General features: G+C 35.2%; 2 long non-coding RNA genes across 2 annotated transcripts in view; one reads left to right on the top strand and one right to left on the bottom strand.

The window, feature by feature from the left end:
- LOC120358944 overlaps window positions 1–20,442 on the top strand; it is a 161,194-nt gene that overhangs the window by 111,985 nt on the left and 28,767 nt on the right. The gene's annotated exons all lie outside the window — the stretch shown is intronic.
- LOC120358945 overlaps window positions 1–20,442 on the bottom strand; it is a 56,079-nt gene that overhangs the window by 13,153 nt on the left and 22,484 nt on the right. The window contains exon 2 of the long non-coding RNA XR_005575826.1: window positions 17,496–17,550. This is a non-coding gene — a long non-coding RNA (uncharacterized LOC120358945). The remainder of the gene's footprint in view (window positions 1–17,495; window positions 17,551–20,442) is intronic.

Raw genomic sequence — 20,442 nt, 5'->3', positions numbered from 1 at the left:
AAAGGGTGCTTCGGCCAGAAAGGGTTGAGTAATTTGTGTATTGATCGTTTGATTTGCAAAACGCGTTGAAGTTTTCTCATGCGAATTTTTTACTTTTTTAAAACGACTTTGATTTTTAATTGATTATTTAATATGTATTTTTGAATAAAATATATAGAAAATCATTCTGAAGTATTTTAATTATTTATACCTTTGAAATAAAAATTAACAATTAAAAATATTTTAAAATATGTAATATTCGCAATTGTGGACATTTTAATTCAATTTTGTTTGCAAATAATGTAATAACTTTTAATATTATTTTGTTATCTTCTGTGACAAATTTGTTGTTTGTTTTGCATTTATGTTTATTTTTTAAATAAATTTTTCAATAATATGATAGTTTTTATTTTATTTTTACAAATATATGTGTGTGTAGATGTGTTAAAAAAATTGATAATGTAAGTTAACTATCTAGCATCAAAAATCCTTGCTTTTGAAGAATACGAATAATAATCTTAACATAAGAAAGCTCGAGTCCTATCTTCTGATGAAACAACCCCAATTTGACGCAACCGTGAGCTTAGATGACGCGGAACACTCGTAGGTGGTTGAGGCGATCGAAACGAGACATGAAGAAGCAGAACGATAAAGCGTGAGAAGGACGCGGAGGCCAAATTAGCCCAGAGGGACTTCTTAACAACTGGAAGAGAATAGCGGGTAAGAGTGAGAGGCGGGCTGGGTGACTCTTACACGCAGTTCTAACCACCCTTGCGAGACTCAATCCGCCCTCTTATGCCTCGGTAACTCTGTCGAATTTGTAGTTAAGGTTGTAAACGTAAACCTGGGAATTCAGACCAACCTCCCCTGCGTCCTACGAGCGCTCCTCGTACGAACCCCTTTCTCGGTGGCGACGTGCACACGCGCGACGATGCTGCGCAAATGTTGGATTATGTTTGCAAACTCTCTCGTTGTTCATACCACGCATTTCGTTTCCTTCCTTCCTTCCCCCGCCCCTCCCCTCTCATTTCGAGTACGTGTACCAGCCATGTGTCTTACAACTACTCCCGTCAAGTAACAAGCATGACGTAAAACCGAGTTTCACTAATGACTCTTAAATCTTTCCAAGATCAGATTTTGAATGCAAACCAATGTAATACGACGACAAATTTTGAATCGTATTTTTTTACTTTTTATAGAATGAGAAACCAGTAAAGACAGAAAGAAAGAGAGAGAAAAGAAGAGGATATAAGAAAATATAATAAATAAATATATTATTTATCTGTTATCTTCTTATTTCATCTCCACTCTCTGACTGAAGCAAATTTATTCGCAATTTAAAATTCGGATTTCCATATACGTATCTGCACCAGGATACAGAAACATCGCTGACAGAATATTTTTTACTTCCACTGAAAAAAAAAAACATCATAAAACATGCACACAGATATCGGCCACTTAGAATATTACAATCGCGCAATTAAAACAGTTAAGCGTTCCCTCGATCCCTTCGTCGTGCCTCCCCACACGAGTTTTTCCTCACGCGTTCACGCAAGGGCACAAACACACGCGTGTGATCCCGTGCACACCTAGCAACTAATACTCGACGCAGAGCGAGTATATCGAATCCGCAGTGGAAACGTGCACGGGAAATGGTTGCGGATATTGGCCATAGATATATTTCTGAGGGAGCGAAAGGGAGCGCGTTGGAACATAAAAAGATCGGCCGCCTTACAGCAAACGGTGACCATCCCCGCGCCCCGTCGCACCACCCGCGCCACCCTCGCTCAACCTCGCCCCCTCCGATTTATGGAGCATTCTGTACATTCGATATTTTCTATTGTCGATCGCCCCTATTTGTCTTATTTATGTTTCTTTTAGGGGCCAGCCTCAGCAGCGGTCACCCCGCGTTCGCCTTGGCTTGGCCAGCGGCCATCCTGAAAGTACTTCGTCCACTCTCGCGCAAAATTCACCTCTCCCCCTTTTCCCTACACGACCGGCCAGTGGATATTACAGGGGATTTGCTCGTGATGCAAACACGCCGCTATATTAAAACGATATATTTCGGCAATGCCGTACCGCAATGGGTGCGCGGCCGCGTTGGCTATTAAATAGCATATTACACGCACAACACACTGAGTTTCTAATAAATATTATTAAAAAAATGTTTCTCGCGTCCTGCCTGATTTTAACACCAAACTTCACCGCTACACTAGCTAATTACGCGTCCAAAAATTTTTTTCCGTTATACTTGGTTTCTCTGCTTTTCTCTAATGAATAGCGCTCTTACTATCTATGAAAAATTAATTTTAAAAATATATACATTAAAGTATACAATGACCAAAATTTTTAATATGTTTTATTATACGCGATAGGACTGAATTAAATCAATTAATCACAATAAATTATGCTTTAGCATTAAGAAATTGTTAATTTACTGTATCAGTTTTTATTTTTTTTTTTAAAGTGTGATTCAACAAATCGGGATAGTTCAACAAATTTTTTATCATAAAGTTTGAGCCTAAAGTTATTTTCTGCATAAACGCTTAAACCTTTCTTCGCAAAAGTTCTGAGAGTTTTGTACGCGAAGACACGAAATATATTTCAATCTCAATTAAATTAAAAAGGCAGAAAAATTCTATCGCACTGAAACATATTCGCGATAATTTCTTTTATACACATATACACATATACACATGCATAATCTGATAAATACGCATGTGTGTATATATTTGTGTGAGTGTAATTAATATTAAAATAACAATTTTATATATTTGTAAAATTATTATTTTTATCAAATAAAACTTAAACGTGGTAAAAAAAATAAAAAGACACGTAAGGCAAAATAATGACGTATCAATCGTATGACTCACGTTAACACAATAAATCAATCAGCTTGAATCCTTTGACGCTTATCCCGAGGGTCAAGCTCAGTCGAGTGCCTTCTTCGCGCGTAGTGTACACGATTTGTCTTCGGATAGTTTAGGCACGGTGTTAATACGAGAATAAACAGCGAGCTAAGATCCTTCTTGGCTTAACGCGTCTCTCCTTGAGTAAGCCCGGTTAAGTCGAGAGGTAGGTTCGAGATTCGGGGTTGCAGGTTCCAGGTCTGGACGGCCTCGAGCTAGGATGAGCAAGGGCTTTCTAATTAAGATCGTTAAACTGCCATGAAATTCAAATTACGTTTACTACTGTCCTTACTTTCCTTTGCGGATTCTTCTTTTGCGGATAACACGAAGGCATTTTGGCAATGATTAGCAAGTAATTGTACTCTTCAACATACGTTCAATTTTGATTTTACTTAACCTCCGTTTCACCAGGAAACTCATTTCTACAATAAATTGTTGCATTTGAGTTTTTGCTTAAAATATTTCTTTCGATATTATGCAACATATTTACTTATCTTTTAATTAAAGTTCGGTTTGTTAATTCCCATTTCTCTGTAGCATCTTTGAAGTGACAACTTCAGGTTTGGTCCGAATATCGTTTGAGATTCCGAAGGATATTCGTCGTCTATGAGGGCGGCTTGTGAATCTTGTTTAATCAGTTTCTACAATTGTGACATCGTATGTGCGGGTCGCTTCTCGCTTTCGAGAAGCTTGCACGCGTACACGTAATATTTGCTAACACACGTGCAGTGGACTTATCGAATACAATAATAAGCAGAAGCTTTCTACTTACTAGTGATTGCTAGTTATTTAATTAACGTGCCTATTTATTGCGTTACTTTAGTCTGCTATCAAGAAAATCAGTGCACCGAGGGTTGCCCAACATATGAATAGTCAGGATTCTGCAAGGTTGAACCGGTTGACCTAGTGTTTGGGGCGGGGGTGGTTTCCATCCCTTTGCCTTACGTTAATTTAATAGAAGGGACGCGTGCTGCCCCGAAACCATCTCTCTCCTTACCCTTCTTCGCCGGTAGATACGCTAACTTACAAGGGGCGGTTATCAGACGTCTCTGCCTCTTCGACCCTTCAAGACTCGGAATTATCTACCGTCCAGAAATCTATGCTAATATCGTCAGATTAGTGCGGAGAAATTGCCCTTGGTTTATTGAAATTTTAATATTATTGATGTCTCTTAATTTCTAAATAATACACGCGCCATAGACCGCTACTACCAAAAGTGCAGAACTAATTTCTATTCTAATGTGTCAAGCTAAACAAACTAATTTATATAATAGTTAATATTTATAAAAAGAAGTTTTAGTTATTAAATCAAAACTGATTTTCTAATATTTTTATTTAAAAAATGTTAGAGGAAAAGGTAATATTAAATGGCCAATGTAAATGTTATGTGTCTATTAGGTGATGAAGTCTAATGATTACTTACGGAATTATTTATTTAGTAGTCCGCTGTTATATATATACAATGATGCTAATATGCTAATATACAATTGTTATGAGACATTTTTACTTTGAACATAAGGCATGTATACTTTCGAAACTTTTTTCAAGATATATTTAACATTTAATTATCTTGTGTTTTTTTATTATTGAATATTTAAATATTCGACTATACACATTTTGAGTTATGCAAAGTTAAGCAATAGCATGAGATTTTATTAATGCAGTGCTCTTAAGTGTGCTGACGCCTGAACAGGCCTCTTTTCTGAAGTTTTCAAAGTAATTTAATCGATAAGTTGTAGTTTTATTGCTAATCTACAGTTTACATTACATGTATTATAGATTTTCAATACTGCAGTCCATATGCGGAAGTGTTATGTGTATACACATGCATTTACATGTATTCTGCAATATTTTCTCTTTACTTTGAATAAATACATAATTTTATAACAAAACACTTTATTTTTTTAAACAAAATCAATTTTTTAAATCTATTTCTGTTGCCATATCACCATTCCTGTTTCTCTTTAAACTATTATACAGTATTGTCACATTTTTATAAATAACATGCTAAGTAATAAATATTTTATAACTTTGAGTCCAGAATTGATTGAATAATACAAATGTTATCTTGTTGAACTTTCAATTTAAAATATTAATTATTAGTAAAGTTATTGTACAAAATATAATTAGGGAGCCGTAATACGTCACTTTCCCTTCTATCGTTTTTCGATTTATTGAAAACAAACATTACTATTAAATAAAGTATTAAGTTACTATTAAATAAAATTTACACAATTTATACAAATTTTATACAAAAATTTATAAATTTATACAATTATATAAAAGTATTCTGTTAATCTAATCTAAACTCTAACTATTTGTAAAGTTCAAATTTAATACAAATATATTTTTTAATTTTGCTATATTGTATGGCACATTACTTGTAAATTTGAAATTAAAATATCTATATTATAAGAAATAATTAAATTGCAAAGTTAATTAAATTGTTCTGCACCGCCATTTCTTCAAACCATTTTTTAATAATTTGGTCATTAATCGATACTGTCATTGAAATAACGGGACGGAAATAACAGAGCGTAATGCAATTAATTCCATCTTGAAAAATACATGTTCCTAGCATACTCGGAAGCTTCAGTACAGAAGATACATCTATCTCGAGATTTATAAAATTTCAATGTGCGTATTAAATATTCGATACGTTCTCATAATCTCTGGCAATCATCTCATCTCATGCCATACAAGCACAGACGCATCGCCGCGTATGCCAGCTAATAATCGTCATGAACAGCTTTATCGAAGCTATAAAATCTTGATAATTGACTTAAGGAGGCTAATTCATTATTCAGCCTGAACCATGCATGTGTATGGCAGTTCGAAGTGAAACGGGAGTCGACCCACTTTCAAATTTTTACTGCGTTAGACAGAATATTCTTAAATTACTTTGAAGTAAAAAAACCAGTAGGAAAATGGTGAGCAGAAATATAAAAATCATCTTAACTTTTTCAAGAGTTTTTTTTATTCTTTCGATACCGCTACAAGAAGTATTTTTTGGAAAATGTCTTCTCTGTTTGGACAATGTTATCACCGCATTTTATGTTATTATGTAATCTTATATGTACAAAATGCAAGACTCAAAGTGCACAGTAGCATTCTTCAAAAACTCGAACTAGGGTCTAATAAGCGTACACAGCGCACGGGAGAAAGGCTGATATCTATTTCGATTGCTACCCCCATGCTCGGTCCAAGAACGTCTATACTATCCATCCACCTTTCCCCTACATGCGGGCATCCTATTATGCAATTAGAGAGTGGTACCACGAAATTCTAAGGGAGCCAAAGCCCAAGGTATATCGCTATCGAACATGACAGGACACGGCCGTCCGACACACCCTTTCTTCGTTCAAATTCCTGCGACTCGAACTACCCTCTCGCACCACTTGCTTATCTCGAAAACATTCTCACGGTTTTCATCCGCGTGGATTATCGAGATCATTGTTAAAATCTCCGAACAATTTTCACAGGAAATTGTACAACCGTCTTCTTTGATATTTATATTATTCGTATTATTTACTTTAATTATATTTCAAAATTTGAGCATATTAGCATTTATATATACTTTGAAAAATTTTATCTTCGTGTTACTTTTGTTTCGTTGTGTAGAATTGAAATAAATATCAATCCGAGAGCTTCAGAATTAATTATGGATTTATTTCAAACCAGCAAATCAAATAGCAATTCTCCACAAACAATAACAGGAAAGATTAGCAAGTAACTTATCACTTAACTTGTTATTTTAATTGATTTTATGTATTTACACAAAGAATTTCAGATATCCTGTCTCATCCACAGAAACAAGATAATTTAAAATTCTATCAAAATGAGAGTAAGTTATATGATAATGCGAGAACTTAATTATTCAATATAAAACTAAAGTTAAAAGTATATTATAATTAAAAAAAGGACAAAATATGTTGAAAGATTATTATATTAAAATGAAATACTATAATTTTAACAATATTTCTTATTCTTTTATGAAATACTTCATTATCGTTCCTGTACTATTCTTTTATATCTCTCTCATATTTTACGTTTCAGCATGTACATTTTTTTGCACATCTACGTAGCCCAGGTCACTGTTCACATAAATTACACAATTCCTAAATTCATTCACGATTCCCGTACATAAATAAAGCATCCCGAGAAATGCACGGTAACGTCATCCAGCACTGCCGCGGTTGTTTCGCGACGGCGGAAAATTTCACGGTACATTTGGTTTCATGAAGCGGTCCGTCGTAACTTATACGAAGTATCCGGAAAATAGAGAACGTTGTCGCGTGAAGAGCATGGGGCCCCATATCAGCGTGAAAAGTCCCGGTAATCCCGCAATTTGTATTTATTTCCCACCCAGAGCTTTTTTTCGTCGGGGAATAACGATGAAAAACTCGACTCGTTACCCAGTCTTTGCAGTTCCATCGGCGGGGGAAAAAAATTCTTTAGTCTAAGTTCCCGAGACTTATTGCTTTTTCTCGTGATCGATCTTGGTCCGTATATATATAGTCGTTGCATGAATCTCGTATCAAAAAGCGGGTAAGATATTTGGAATAAAGTTTCATATTCTGAGACACACAGACATAAATTACGGGCTTCGCATCCATCCAATCTTTCGTTTTGGATTGACCAAACGCATTATTTTTCATAAATATTAATTGGAATATTAAAATATAAAAATTAATTGTATTTTTGGATAAAAGAGAAAGTATTATCTATATTTTGAATCAACAAAACATCTATTGCAGCAAATAAAAATAATAACAATTTCTTTAATGAATTCCTTGGCAAGTATTAATAAGTGCAGTTCATTATAAATATTATAATCTGTAATGTAAAAAGTATCCTGACACTTTGTCCCAGCGATATAAAACTGAAATATACAATGCACAGTGGTGGGAGTGGAGATTATGTAGAGAGTCCGAAGATAGGACCCCGATTAATCGACCACTCATCGAGATCGCTTGATATCGCGGAATATATATCGAAGCAGAACAATGGAGGGTCTCCGCGTGAAGGGCCAATTAATAACACGGCGAGTACCCGATCGCTATAACGTAGTCATCTTATTACGAGGCTGCCGGTGTCTCATCAATTTATTGGCAACGTCCCTCAACCACTCGACCGGTTTCAGCTACAGAGCTGCTTAAAATTGATAGATAACATCTCTTATCGCCTGCACCGTCCTCGGGACAACTCGAATATCTTTTTAGGAGAGAACCGAAGGTTAACAAAACGAGATGAAAATGGTACCTCTTGTGATCAATCGCCGACGCGTTGAGCGTGACCGCGTTACCGGTAACCTTTGTCGTTATCGTTTTCTTCACTCGGTGCTCGCTGCTTGTGTATTTTACGTAATTGTAATTCGCCATTTTGCGACGGAGTCGGCGGAGCCCGATGTCAAGATGAACGACGGCGGGGATGATCCAATCTATGGGGAGCTAGTGCTAATTGCTACTACAAACAGACAAACAGGCGCGAATCCATTTCCAAGGCGCGAGAGACGCGCGAAGCGAGAGTCGTATCTTCTACATTTTACACCGCACTAAACCATATTGAATAATAAGTCGTGACTGAGGTATACCGCAACCTTGGGCAAATATACGTTGCTTTATTAAACAGAATGCTCGTGAACAATTCATTTCTCGTCGACGAGACAAGTATTATAAATAAAACAGCTAGACGGGATATTAACAATCCATGCGCATTTTGTCCCCTTTAGAATTGAATAAAAACTGTATAAAGTTAACGGAGATTGCACATAATTCACGTACGCATATATTATTAACTTTCAACGCTTAAAAGGACTAAACAAATACTTTCTCTAGCATTTCAAATTGTATTATATGTCAATCTATATTATAATAAATTTGATTGTAATATTTTGCAAAATAGATTTTTATATAATGGAGAACGAATACGTAAAGTGCCAATTGAGTAAATTAAGAAAAAAGTTTTGTGCAAAATTATCAAAAACTACGATCAAATAATACGATGTCAAAGTCATTTATTTGTACGAGCGATACATACACAGGTGCACTTAGCATTGCGGTCGCCTCGTACGTAAATTTTTCAAATATGTTCACAGCGAGGAAAAAGTCGAAACAAAAACGGGCGATAACGAACGAACGGACGCGCGGCAAGGCGCACTTTGTTAACCAAATTTGTTAACCAAAATAAACCAAAATCGCTATTAGAGAGACCGTGGAGGATCAACAAGAAAATCCGACGGACCCTCTAACGATAAAGCGTTACGTAAACAAGCCACTCTGTCCCTCTCCCTTTCTCCCTCTCCCTCCCTCCTCCGTATCCCGCACAAAAGCTTCACTACCCCCGGCTTTTCCACCCCTCGGTGTTAATGGAAGAATACGACTCCGACGTGCGCGTCTCTTAAACATATTCTGGTGTATTTAGGTCGCTTTTAACTGGCGTCCGTCACGGACGCCACGCTGTTTTTCGCGACAAATGCTCGCGCGCTCTACGAGAGCGGAGAAAGACAGATGACCGAGGAGTGATTTTAAAATCGTTTGATAGAAACAATGTCGTAAATTTTCAAGTACGAACAATGCGCGTAATTGACCAGCCCGCCGCGCGCACAGGTAAATAAACGCTTAAACACTTTGTGCCGACACGCGGTGCTCGCCCGTGTCCGCCGGAAAAAGCATTCTTTGTCTCAAATACGTTCGCTCGCGTACGTTTCTACTAATTAGGTTTAACTTTTCAGATCGCGTGTGTATTCTCAATTTATCAAGCTAATTGGCGAAATTACAAAGGACGGAAACTGTGGCTTTATGCGAGTTTTCTCGTACGAGTACATTCCACATCGTATTAACGTGACTATATTTTATATCAAATGCCTATTCGGAATATAGATAAAACAGATGTGTTCTTTTGCAATCTGTAATTATGATATTTTCATGACCAAGAAGAATTATATACACGGTATCGTAAATATAAGAAATTTAAGTTACATTTCTCTTTTTTAATTGGATAATTAATTGGAGAAGGGCGTATTTATTTTGCAAAACAAAAATATTAGTGTACGACTGAAATAAATACGAATCTGAACATAGAAATGAAGAGACCTCATCGGTTGGTTGAATAGATGCTTAATTTTGTACGATGACGTAACTGGTCGATTATTCGTGGTATTTCATTACGATCGTGGTCGTTTATTGGCTGTTTTCATCGTAAATCTCTTTACAACGCTCGACCCCTCGTTTCGCCACTTTGCAATCGAGTACGCTAAAGTCCTCGGAAATATTGTGGCTGGCCGTAAAAAAAAAAGAAAGAAAACGAGACTTCGCTTCAACTTTTATAACGGCGAAATAAAAGTGCGGAGACGGTGGTGAATTTGCATTTCGCTCGAACGCTTACACGCTTGGATTCGTCATCCGTTTTCCGCGAATCTGGCATTTATCGGTTTATTTTGACGACGTATATTTTGCGACGAAACGTAAAAACGACGTCGCTAATGCATGCTTATCGACAGTCTCGTAAACTTCGCTTTCCGTGCTTCATCGTATCGAGAACATAGCGCATATCATTCTTTCTACAAATATGTAGATTCAGATAAACATTTATTTTTGCGATACAAATTTATACCCGAGGCGAATACTCCAAATTACATTCTTTATTATGACCTTTTACTTAATTTATTTCAAACTTATATTTGTGCATTGATTGATGATCAGAATTAAAACATAATATTAAAGTAATCTATAGAAATAATAGAAAATTATAATATAATTCATCAAACTGTTATTGTATGTAATCGTATTTGAATACTCGAATCATATTTGAATATTCATTTGCGTTTAATAGGAAATTAATTACGAAATAGATTTATCGATTATTAGGAAAACACGAATTATTGTACATCATTCCGAAGACGATTATAGCATCCATTTCCTGAGTAAGAAGTACATCAGTAATTAAATATTTGATTGTCAGTTCCTGTTCCATGTCCACTTTCATCTTTTCGTCTATATTTTCGTCTCTAATACGAAAATCTTCGATTTACAATTACGCAAAATAATTTTTAACTTTAAAACCTTTTTTCCTCTTCATCACTTTATACCAATCAAGAATTTGTTACAAGAGTACTATTATTATTGTAGTAAGGTAGGAAATATGTTTAAACGCAATTGCGTGCTGCGCGTCGTGGAAAAAAAAGAGAGAAAAATTTTGACTCGTTGAAAGCCGCACATATTACCGTCCGGCATTCGCTGTATATGATTTTACCGGACGCCTATCGATCAGACGTGTTAATTAAATAACTGACGAGAGTTTACCAATAAAGTGGGCATTTGACACGTACCACGGAGAGGTAGAAGGTCACCGCGACCATCCGACGTTCGACAATGTGCGGCCGAGGCAGTAGCCGCGGATTTTTGGTTTTTACTTTAATTAAATATTTTCCGCGTGTCTGTCCGCTGTCGCTGTGCGAAACATCTCCATAGAAGGCGGCTCGCTGTCCACGATGGCATTTTTATATACCCACCCTTATCATTTCAGTAATGGAACGTATAGCATCTCTAAAGAGAATTATTAATTGTTCATGTTAAACAGACGCGAATACCTTTTTATTATATAATTTAAGATGCAGCAGATATAGCTGATTGAAAATTTGATAAATAAGCGATTGTATAAACAGTTTGCGCAATTACTGATTGAGAGATTACTTGAAAATGTTATCACATTAATTTAATAAATTCATTAAATATGTATTTTCAAGTGTATTTAGATACACATTTATATACTATAAATTGAAAAGGAAGCTCTAACGGATTACATAATTATAGTGATCGCTAATAAACCGACAATTAATTTCGGAATGGTATTTAAAGTTTATCGGAGGGTTGGGTACAAGATACAGGGCGTCAGCTGCCAGTTTTCATAACTCTTGATAAAGTAGCAAAGAGCTTCTCAACAACAGAATTAAAGAAGCGTAAGAAAGGTACAGTGGCAGGACGGTGGCGGCCCCGCTAAAAATGTACATCTTAATAGATTAATTAATATAATCTCTCAGCTTGGGTTTCCTAGCAGACGAACAACTTCGTTTCGGTGTGTGCGGAATGAATATTATTAAGGTTAATTATAATTGGGAGAAACCTCGAGCAAATATTTCAACTGCAGGGACTAGAATACGGCGTGACGGAGCGGGGGGAGGGAAGGAAAAAACGGAAGGAAGCTCTACTTTCTTTGTTTGAAGGAATTCTCATCCGGTAATTCAAAGAGAACGAATGTGAGCGCGATTTTTATGAATTTCATCAAGGAGATGCACGGAAGTGAATCGGAAGTCTATACAAGTAACAGAAAGTACTATTAAACATATATATTCTAATAATTTCGAAAAACTCAAAGTATAAGAATACAAATAGTTAGTAAAAATTAAGATCTCTTAATCAAATATTAGTTCTCTAATATCACTCTTCTTTAAGCAAAATTCTTAATGCAAATGTTTTTTGTCTAGCATATGATATTAATAATATTGAGAATCTAGCTTTATTCTTTGTCGATGTACTACGGCGTACTTAATTATATAAAAATAATAGATTATTGCATGCAAAATAAGCGGAAGACAGCAGAGAGGATTTTCATAAAACTTTGACTGAACTCTACCGGCAGTTTCTTCCCGAAACTTACGCGCCACAATGCCGCCGATATTAAATGTGGATGAATATTTATGAACAATAATAGTATTTATACAATGTGTCGGCGCACGCCGGTGCAGACATCCAAGTCGCGCTAATTAAATTCATGCTAATAAGTATGAGCGAAATTTCTTTCATCTCGCTGTCCAATAAAATCCGCATAACAGTACAGAAATAAATATGAAATGAGAGGCCTTTGAATTCTTTTACTTTGCCACAAATAAGCTCATCAAGTTTATTACCGCTTTCAATACCACAAACAAATTAAACAGCTATTTAGCGCGCAATATTGGAGTTTGATAATCAAAATTGTATAGACGAACAAAAATGCTAACTGCGAGAAGAATAGTGAGTCGACTATTTTATGAACGAAGAGAATGAGAAATTATAGATTATGTAACGTGTACGAGACACGCAAAACTGAAAGTCAGGACACAGCGTAAATTATTTAGACAACCGTGGGTCACCACCCTGACTCGTGGCAGTTAATTATATTTCTACCGGGATATAATCGAGATCGTGAAAATCTCTCGTGGAAAGTAATGTTTCTCGACTTTCAAGCAGACTTAACTCTTTAAACAAGTAACCCTCAGTTTAATATATGTCACAGATAAACCTCTCTAATTTTTACTATGTGTTAAGAAGAATGAAACTGTAGTTTGTGACTTTTTGTTTTACCATTATTAATTGAATTGTATAAACTTTGAGTTTTTACATTTGTAAAATTTTGAAATCTCATTCATTATTCTATGATAAAATACTTTGTAACTGCAAAATTTTAATAAGATTGCTCTGTTTATATGACTTATGTAAAAATAAAGGTATTAAATAGATCCATCTAATTAAACTCGTTGATAAATTATTTTATACGAGTTGTAAACAAATTAACGAAGAGGCTATCTCTAACAGACTTGTTCTACACTCATTGTGTAGGCTAAACTAATTACGAAATAAATACAATTTTGCCAAATATACCGTAATGTTTGGTTTAAAATAGGCAATGTTTATGTCATACTAAAGTGATATAAATTGGCAAGAGGTGGATAGCCACGGCGTACCATTTGTACAAACGTTGAACTGCAATTATCGCTCGTGTAAAAAGCGATCGAAGAAACTCCTCAGACAATGGGGGAGGATAAAAGATAGGGTTGACCAGGCAATTGCGGGTAGTTGTCGCATGCACGGTCGGCAAAACCCTTGGTGACTCGAGCCCTTTATGCATACGGAAATAGGTTTCAGCCACTATCATCGCTGTTCGACTCCATTGGATACGCAATGATTAAAAATGCTCTCCTCAGTAATGCTTTCCACAACTGCTATGTTATTACAACTTAGAAGTCATTTTTTATGTTAAGTACTAATTATGTTAAATATACATCAAAGTGAATATTCAGTTCAAAGAAAGCAAATATTAAATACATTGCTTGGAATACCTATATACCACCTAAAGTGTTTTTGTTTCTCTTTTATTCTGTAATAAAGTATTAGTAACTTCTTATATTGCATGAACAAGAAACATTCACGTTTAATAAAAAATGAAAATAATATTGAAATTTAACAAAATAAAAGTTTCATTACATAGTGATATTTAATCACGTAATCATTGTATTTTACGAACTAGCATTAGTAATTTTCAAATTTACATTAAACTAATATTTTATTATAAATGTATAAATATTATAAAACTATTTGAATAAACAAACATCAGATAATATCATAAATAAATATTACGCTGTACAATTATAGAGATCATACTTTTCTTGTTGCGGTTATGTAATTAAAACGAATCGGCATTTCAAAAAGTATCTGTCCCCTGAGCGGAAGATCGAGTCTCCGAGATAATTGTTATTGCCATAATGCCCATTATAAATGATTCGGAAGATTCCTCTTTTGATTGTTATGTCCTGTACTTAATAATAACTTGTCGGACGGGACTCTGTCGGATGACGAAGAAATCAAGCGTGAGACAGCCCACCCCTTTTAGTCGCGCTTTTAAATGTCTTTCAAGTTTTCAGCTGCGCGCAGCATTCTTATCGAGGCCGGGGTTCGTCTGCGCTGCCCTTTTGTACCCGATAATTAAATCTAACGATTGTCATATTTTAATTGTTCTTCTTTAGCGGCGGACACGAGCGATACCGTAATGACGACGATGGATCCGCCGAGGGTGCGGCGGACTCGGAGCGACTTTTGTTCCATTACGCGTTTCCGTCGTTTGGTTTACGATGGTCCTTCTCTTACGTTCTTAATTGCTAGCTCGTTGTAACGCCGTTTATCAGAGAAAAAGTCGACGGCAATGAGAAATTTGTTTTCGCGACGGTAAATCGTCGTCGGTACTTTAAAGATACCGCACAATCCTAAGGTGATTTTCAGGCACTTTTAATTTTACTGCTTGATTAAAGCAGGAATTTTATAATGCGCCTGGATTATATTCAGCTTTTATTTATTAGACGCATTTATTGTGAGCTGTTAAAATAGTTCTTTTGCGACAAGTGATACATTAATCCAAATTAATTATATTACTTATTTATAGATGTGTGTAGAGGAAAATCCAATACTGACAATAGATTTCTCTTAAAGTGACAATTACTTATTTCTCAAAAATTAAACGTTGCATTTTACTCAATGAAAACATGACATCTTCTTATATAATTAAGGTTAAATTAAGTTTTTTTGGTTCAAATATTTATATATTCAACTTAAATGCATAAATACTTGAATTGAAGAAATTTAATCAAGTAGAAAATTTTCAAGATTATAATTAGAAACATCTCCCGAGTGCCATACATCATTGTATCTTCAACATTGATACCAACAAGAATAAAATGATACATGTATGAACTTAGTGAATATTTCTGAACGTAGGCTTGTTTTTCACGAATAATTTTTGTTTAAATAATAAATATTTATAAAAATGTTTAAAAACAATAAGGTTAAAATTTGTTAAAGAGCCATTATTGTTGTAATGCAAATTTCTGATATAAATTAAAAATTATCTACAAAATTTTAGACAGGTTTAGCATAGAATTAAATCGACACCTGTGCTCCGAGCTGAATGCGAAGGGGGTGAGATAGGTGAAAGAAAGGATGGGGAGGGGGAAGAAAGGGAGTAAAAGTAAATTGAGTGGCCGACGTGCTTTGCGACGGGTATGGGGAATCTTTGAAGGGTTTCGGTGCGAGTGTAAGGCAGCCTCGCGGAAGGGAGTAAAAGAAACGACTGAGGGGAGAGGCGGGCCATTATCGGGCGAGGGTGTATCTCGTCTAAACCGGCGCGAAAGAGGGCAAAAAAGCGCTGGCCCTCGCATGTCTCATTGCAATCTGCAAATATCGAGAATGTTTTCCGGCCTTGCGGCCGCTCGAACCAATTGCGATTATCTGGCAGAGATAAAAAAATCCGCGGGCCGGATCCATCGCGAGCCCCGTCGTTCCAATCGCCCCGTCAATACCCCCGTACATATATAACAGACAATTCCCGAGGAATTAGGTGTTCTCGTGTCCCGAAATACACGGAACAACGTGGCGCGGAGTGGAAAAAAAATGAAACCAAGCTAATGGCATTTCTATCGGTTGAGAGAATGCGCCTGGAGCTCGTTTAAGTTCTTAATGTTCCATCGGCAGCTTATCAGTATCTTCATCGTACCCAGGAAATGAGGTAATTAAATTGGTTTTGCAGTCCCGTAGGTGACTTTTCTTATTCAATTACGTGTTTGTCTGAATTATGGCCGCGCTGAATTGTACAAAACTGCACAGAATCGTTTTGCTTAATTTTCTATGCGCTTTCTTTTAATCATAGATTTTTTTTATGAATTTTATTAATGCTTAATCAAATCAGGTACTTATTTGTATTAAATACGTCACGGAATTGAGAGTAAGGAAAATTTCACGACTTCAAAAAGCCGTTTACATTGTCTCTTTTAAGGAATGTTAATTGTAATTAACTAGCAATGAGGTTCTTGTCGCGATACTTTTATTCGCATTATTTTTATATTCTACTCGAAAGTTTTCTTTGCCAGGCACATTAAGCTTTCCTTTAACAAGATGTATTTCGTGATATAGGAGAATCACCAAAACTTTATAGGCCAATGAAGGAGTTACAAGTTAAACAAGTTTTACTCGTAAAGCACGCGAAGTAATTTGACTCTAAAAACTACATGCGCGTTATCATCGAGATGAAATAAATTTTATAACTGACATTTCCTTATAAAAACATATCAATTATATTTTGACACACAATTATATATCGAATATATATAATATAAAAGTTTGCGCTGTGCGTGAAGATATTAAAATCAATTCTCGCAATATAGAAAGTAATAAGAGAATTAAGAACAAAAAAAAAAATAAAATAAATCAATTCATTAAATACTTCCTCTACAAAAGTATATCAAGTTTTAAAATCAAATATCTAAAATATAATTTGGTATTACGTATAGAAAGTTTGAAAGCAGCAAAACATATATATTGCGCAAAGGATTAATTCATAGTCGGAGACAAAGTTATCTAAAATTAAGGACAGTGTTTCGTGAGAGTATCATTCTTGGTGCCGCGAACAAGATGTCCCCAATGTTATTTTCCAACGTCACATCAGGTTAATCATCTCCCGAAAGTTATGGAAACGACATGACTGACGGGCAAACAGGAATTCGCTCGTTTCGTAAGTTTCCTCGGGGGGCGATGAAGCAAGAGACAAGGCACGTTTAAAAACTTTTCAAATTTAACCCCATCCTAGGCAAGACTCTTCAAACCTCGCGATAAAAAAAAAAGAAAAATACTGATGTAGCATACACAAGGTGGCGAGCGTGGCGAGGAATCTCGTAAAGTATCCCTCGAGATAACTAACTTCAGCCACTCGTTTTGAACACCCTCGATTTTCCTAATACATTTTTTTTCTTCTTACATTTCCGCTTAAAGATAAACGACAAATTGTAACGAAATAATAACTTACCACACGTATCCGGGATGAAAGGTCCGACGATCCAAGATGAAAGGTCCTAGCCAACCTGTAACAAACGAATTTAAAGATTAGCTCAATCAGTAAAAAATTACAGAAATAAAGCTTTAAATACAGGTAGGCGTATAATAAAATTCATGCAATAAAAAAATTTGCTCTATATAACGAATGAATAATTAGTTACGTGGAAAATGTAAATAGAGTCACAAAATTATGAACTCGTGCAACATAATGGCGTCAATCTTTAATTTACACTGGTCAGACGTATTCATATGACAATGTTTTATTCGGTATATCATTTATCGGGGTAAACAAAATAATGGCGATCAATGGTTTTCATTATTCTGTACGTAAACAACGCGACCACTCGAATCACCAAGCGTTGCCGCCAACGAAAACAAATTCGCGGCGCGGCGGCCTTGGCGGCGGAGGGTGGAAGGGGGAGGGGGGTGATAGCCGCGATATCTCACTCCCGCGATTTGTATCGGCGAGGGAGGCCGGCCGAGGTGAAGTTTTCCAATTAAACGCGGATTATATCGCTTTGTCTCGGTATTGAAAATACATCGATAGCCAGGCCAGTTCACGATTCACCCTCGTGTCTGCTCGGGTCGGCGCCGTCCACCCCCCTCTCACATAATCGTCCGGGCACGAGTTGAATCTTTCTCCAGCCGGGATCATCGAAACTTCGGTCAACAACGACTCGGCGATATCTCGATGTATCACGGACTCACGGAGCGAAGCGGCCGAGAGGCGGGATCACCCCGGTGGTCGCTTTTTTTTTCCTTCTAACTCGTTTTCCCTTCGACGATTGTTTAAACCGTCTGCCGCTGCCGGGCGCCGCCTGGCCCGTTTTCGATTCCAACGCGAAACGTCGACTGCGAATAGGAATGGTCGGGGAGGAAGGACGCTGGGAGGAGAACGTGGAAAATTTCAAGCAGGCCTGCACTCTCGTATACATCGTGCCGACGGAAACGCGATATTTGCGGAAGACCACGGACGAAACGACCCGCGCTGTGTCAACCAGGTGCCGATTAAATGTTGCCCCTATGGCCGCGAGAAAGATTAGTGGCTTCGCCATTTTTGTTTCGCCTGCTGTCGGCAACATCCTCTGTGTCGAGGGTGCGCGTACGTGAAAATAATGTAACTTTACATCGAACGCAGATTGTTTCACTTGGACTTATTTTAAAAATTATTATGGGAATTTAATTGTGAAGCATTTCAGTCTTATTTTGCGATAATCACGCTTATTTCCACTTCAATATTGAAAATGTAGTATTTATGTATTTAGCTTCAATTTTGAGAATACGAGTATATCTATTAACATCTGTAGAAGTGTGAATATAGATAATAAATCATATAAAATGAAAGAGAGAATAACAATAATAAATAAATTTTAACGTACGGATGCTATTGATAATAATAAGTAAATGGAATCGCGCGAATACCAAACATTTTAACTTGTATTACACAATTTATTAAATTTTATCATTGTGCCATTTTTATATAATATAATCATTTTTTTAATAAACAATTTCTACATACAAATTTCCCTCAAGAATATCAAGGATTAAGTTTTGATACTTCTTACATAAGTAATTATTTCTTAAGATAGATTTGCTTGCACAATAGCTTATATTATGCTATTATTAGATATTTATTAACCTCATTATAACTTGAGAAATGTCTGTATATTTAGTAAACAATGTGTACAATAAGTAACACAGAATTGATCAGCACCTTATCCTTATGTATTACGTACACTTTCACGTAACTTACATAACTCTCATATAGCTCTCACTCAAGTCTCATATAACTCTTCACATAGTCAACTATGCTTTTTAGAAGTTTTGTTCATTTCACGATTCGCTATTTATTTTATAAAAATTATTTAAAATTTCACCCAATTCGACGTACGGCGTGACGACAAGTGTTTAAGTATGGAGAGTTGCCGAATGCACGTACCATTTAAGCTATTTTGTTTTATTATATTTTCCATTTATTTACTGATTTATATGCAAATAAAATTGTAACTTAATGTTTTAGATACACATAGTTACATATTACTACAATATTTAATTTTCTATTAAATTTATTATAAGCCTTTTTGCAACATGCAAAAGTGAGATTTAGATAAATTGTAATTTTAGAAGCATCTAATTCATGAATTAAAATAATCCAAAATACAAGAAATCATTAGTTAATACTTATTTTATTAATAATTTATTAAAGAAAAAAATCAAATATTTAATAATTGATACATATCAATAATAAGGAAAGAACGTCAAAATAAAACTGTTCTACAATTTATTTTGGCAATATATACATTTTTATTCATGTCAATTATTAGTTTTATTATTATCACTTATTAGTCTTACATTAATACATTCATTGTAATAAAACTTGTAACGATTTAGGAAAATGATTTAGGAAACTTGATTTTATAAAGATTATTGATTAGTCTTTATATTGTAATAATCGCATATAAGTATGTATATACAATAAATGTAAAATATACTATTATACGATAAATGTTTCTTATAAAAATATAAAAATTTAATATAAAATTACGTATAATTATATTATTATCTTATTATCAATTACATAAATTAATCATAAAAAATTAACATCAATTGTACCAAATTTTTTAAATATTGTTAACGCGTACAAAACATAACAAAAGATGTAACCTATTAAATTTTTGCCTATATTACTCATTTCTCATTAATTTCATATTTTTGCTTGGATATTTTTGTCACTTGTTGCTTATATTAAGTACAAATATAAAATATTGATGTACTATTTAAGCAACCGATACGCATTCAACAACTATTTCCTAAATATTTAGTAGAGAAAAATTAATTCAAGTTCTAGTGAAAGTAATTCACTTCAATTTCACCGAAAGATCGGTCAAAAGAAAATGTACATTATTTGGATATAATCG

This window comes from Solenopsis invicta, chromosome 11 (assembly GCF_016802725.1).
Source record: "Solenopsis invicta isolate M01_SB chromosome 11, UNIL_Sinv_3.0, whole genome shotgun sequence".
NCBI lineage: Eukaryota > Metazoa > Arthropoda > Insecta > Hymenoptera > Formicidae > Solenopsis > Solenopsis invicta.
The sequence above is the reverse complement of the archived record's forward strand: the minus strand, read 5'-3'. Positions and strand labels throughout refer to the sequence as shown.